A 4598-nucleotide genomic window follows, 5' to 3' on the forward strand; every position below is an offset into this window, starting at 1 on the left:
TATGAGTACCAAAATCATTACTAACTTGTGATGTAGGAACACCATCCAACAATCAAGAGAGAACATTGATACATGGACAAGGCATGCTAAATACACATGAATGGAAAACCATGGTGCCTTCTCTCATTAAAAAAATTTGGAGTTCCTTTAACCTTTGGAAACATTAAAACAAAGGAGATGAAGAAGAAGAAGAAGAATATTTTGGACAGCAGCAACATAATGCTTTCCAGGAAACCGAGATTGATAAACAGTCTCCGTTTCATTCTACTCATAAAAGCTGGAGAACGATAAAAGCAAAATCTAAGAGAATGATCAATTTAAGAAAAAAGGTTCATTCTGAAAGCATTACCAGAACATTCTCCATAAGAGTAGAACATTCTGCAGAAGAGAGAAACATTCTCCAGAAAAAGCAGAACATTCTGCAGAAAAGCAGAACATTCTCCAGAATGTTCTTGACAATTTATATGCAACATCCTATCAAATTTAATGTTACCTATTATGATGATATGGTTGAAAAACATTAACAATTTATAAATGAGTTTGAACCATTTTCTTTTGGGACTCATACACATATCTCACTATTGACCTTTCCTCCAAAAACATCTCATGATCAAATTATTGGAAGAACTAAATTGGAACGATATGGTGCCAAAGTTGCTGCTGCTGGAGTCTTAATGAAAGTCAACCATCAGATCAAAGGAATAGTAACAAGTTTGAATGGTGGTCCTTTAGAAGAAGCACATATTCACATTGTCCTATTGTCTAATTCAAGTGCTTCTTTGGATCTTATCAAGGTATATTCTGATCATGATTACTATTTAATTCATTCATGGAACTCAATCATTTTCTACAAATTCTCCTTTTTATGTCCTTAAAATCATTTTTTATGTGAACAAATCTCTTTGATTGTTTTTTATAAAAAAAATTTTAGCGTAAAAAAAATTTTGTAAAGAGAGAAATTATACTTGACATGATATCACATTCATTTTGCTTCCCTTGTGTAACACCCCGTTTTTCAACGCGAGGGTATATTTTTTTTTCAAAAGTAATTAAAAACAAACAAAGAATTAAATCAGGAAATGCCTTTGGATAAATAATTGAGTCATTATAATTTACAAGCAGCGGAAAAGTTTCTCCAATTATAAATCCAAAACATTTACACAACATCAAATGGTACATGGAACCCATTCAAAGAAGATGTCAAACTGACAATATTAGTATAAGTACAGTTTTCCAAACTAAAAATACTCCAATCCAAAAACAAGGACACCTAGTCCCTATACATCATCCTAATCTGATCATCCTACCAAAAAGTTGTACACCCTGAGTATCTCCACGCGCCCCGTGAGATCCTCCTAACGTAACTGCAGTCAAGCGTTCCCATCTCCATTCCCGTCCGTAGGGTACGAACCAGTAGGACCGTCCTGACTCTCATCTGAGGGCAAAGCCCAGATTTCCACAATAATTGTAAAGGGTCACCAACCAAAAAAATAACAGTTAACACATAGCAATTAAGTTTTTAAATGCTCAAAACAACTTTTCAACTAAGCATGCACCTTAACAGGATTTTCAATATGCGAAAAGTTCATACAATACTTTGCCAATTAAAAATGAAAGTAAAATGAAGTTCTCAATCCCCTAATTATAACATAACAAATCAAGACATGGATAGATTCATGAGCAATCAATCATACAATTAAAACTGAGGATTTTCACTGAGCCAATCGATTAGGCAATCGATTGGGGTGAAGGATTTTGATGAACACAGAATCTTGGGCTTAATTCAATCGATTGGGCAATCGATTGACAGGATAACAGAGCCCCTGACTTAATGCCAATCGACTTCCAAATTGATTTCCTGAAGGTTTTTAGTGAAATTTTGAACTCTGGCTTGATTCAATCGATTGGGCAATCGATTGACAAGATAGCTGAGCCCCTGACTTAATGGCCAATCGATTTCCAAATCGATTTGGTCGAATATGGATGAGTCCCTGACTTAGGCTCAATCGATTGGGCAATCGATTTTGTAAATGATTTTCGAAAACTGATTACAAAATCGATTGGCTAATCGATTTTGTCCATTTGGCCAAGTCCCTGTCTACATCCAATCGATTGGGAAATCGATTTCCCGATCGTTTTTTCCAAAAATCCATGAATTAACCCAAGCCATTCCTAATCAAGTCCAAACCTTAACCCTTAGCAATTACTACGCGATTACCACGCCAAATTGGGTTTCGACTTAGTTTCTACAAACCATCACACTTACACACAAAAATCAACACATAACACTTAGCACTTTCAATGCAATTACCACAACGACTCAAATTCAAATCACTCAAGCATAAAACTCAATTCAACCACGACTCGCGTGCCAAGCACCCTAATGCAATGCGTATATGCCAAAATGCATGGACTCGGAATTCCAAACCAAAACCCTCCTCGAAGGGCCGTAAATCATAATTGTACCGCCTATCGCAGGCCAAAGTACCAATTCCCAAGGTGCCACCTATCACGGGTCTGCACGATTTACAAAAAAACGAAAACCATAAACGTACTGCCTATCACGAGCCCGTATCGTTTACCGAGGTGCCACCTATCACGGGTCTGCACGATTTACAAAAAAACGAAAACCATAAACGTACTGCCTATCACGAGCCCGTATCGTTTACCGAGGTGCCACCTATCACGGGTCTGCACGATTTACAAAAAAACGAAAACCATAAACGTACTGCCTATCACGAGCCCGTATCGTTTACCGAGGTGCCACCTATCACGGGTCTGCACGATTTACAAAAAAACGAAAACCATAAACGTACTGCCTATCACGAGCCCGTATCGTTTACCGAGGTGCCACCTATCACGGGTCTGCACGATTTACAAAAAAACGAAAACCATAAACGTACTGCCTATCACGAGCCCGTATCGTTTACCGAGGTGCCACCTATCACGGGTCTGCACGATTTACAAAAAAACGAAAACCATAAACGTACTGCCTATCACGAGCCCGTATCGTTTACCGAGGTGCCACCTATCACGGGTCTGCACGATTTACAAAAAAACGAAAACCATAAACGTACTGCCTATCACGAGCCCGTATCGTTTACCGAGGTGCCACCTATCACGGGTCTGCACGATTTACAAAAAAACGAAAACCATAAACGTACTGCCTATCACGAGCCCGTATCGTTTACCGAGGTGCCACCTATCACGGGTCTGCACGATTTACAAAAAAACGAAAACCATAAACGTACTGCCTATCACGAGCCCGTATCGTTTACCGAGGTGCCACCTATCACGGGTCTGCACGATTTACAAAAAAACGAAAACCATAAACGTACTGCCTATCACGAGCCCGTATCGTTTACCGAGGTGCCACCTATCACGGGTCTGCACGATTTACAAAAAAACGAAAACCATAAACGTACTGCCTATCACGAGCCCGTATCGTTTACCGAGGTGCCACCTATCACGGGTCTGCACGATTTACAAAAAGGATGAAAATGCATGAACATATACCGACTCCATTCGCAACAGACCTTAAGCAAATGCAGATATTAAAAGATTCCCCATTCTTAATACTCGTTTAACTCTAATGGTTTTCAAATTCCACAGAAACAAACTCAAACATACTCTCACATTCAAACCATATTTCACAACAAACACACCAATTAACAAACATAAAGTATGGACACGCCAAATACAACGAACACAATTCAACACAATTCAACACAACGTGACACCCAAATGCATCAGACTTCATGTACTCATAGTCATACACAATGACCTCAAATTCATTTACCACGAAACATTCATCAATATAAACAAAACCTAACTCTAAGGTTTTACCCGTAACGCATTAGATTCGTTTTTCCCCAAATCGATACATTAAATCCTAACCATTTCCTTCCCACACAACCACAGATAAGTCCCTAATGCAAACTAGAAGTTTGGAAGGAGCCCTTACCTTAACGTTAGCTTTAACGTGGGTTTCCGGTACCGCGAGTAAACCCGGTAAAATATTCGCTCGCAACTTCGCCTCCAAATAGGTCCCCTAGCACCGTGGCGTGGTAGTGAGCAACTTTCCCTTCTATCTCTTCGAGAAATGAAGCTTGGATCTAGAAGAAACGGAGGGGTTTGTGTTTGGATCTCAAATACCGTTTTTCTTCGTTTTCGAATCAAAGAGGAAGAGTGGAGTTGCGAAAACCTTGACCTAACTCTCACCCAACCTTGGGTTACTAGTTTTGAAGAAAAGAAAGCGACGAAAATGAAAACGGGAGAAGGAGAGAAAAGTGGTTCTCGGTTAATCAGATGAAGAAGATGGAAAATTCCAATTTTCCTTCCTTTCTTTTTCTTTCCTTTGTTTTTCCTTTCTTCCTTTTTCCTTCCTTCCTTTTATACTATTTTCTTTTCCTTTTCCTTCCTTCTAGTTTTCCTTTCTTTTTCCCCCCCAAACAAACATAAATAGATAATAAATATAACTTAACAAATATCTCAAAATATCTAGATATTTGTTAAATTACCGTTTCACCCGAAACGCATTAAATCCTCCGTAAAGGATTTATCGCAGTTAAATTCAATTTATTTATCGACGAGAAATT

This window comes from Cicer arietinum, chromosome 6 (assembly GCF_000331145.2).
Source record: "Cicer arietinum cultivar CDC Frontier isolate Library 1 chromosome 6, Cicar.CDCFrontier_v2.0, whole genome shotgun sequence".
Taxonomy (NCBI): Eukaryota; Viridiplantae; Streptophyta; class Magnoliopsida; order Fabales; family Fabaceae; genus Cicer; species Cicer arietinum.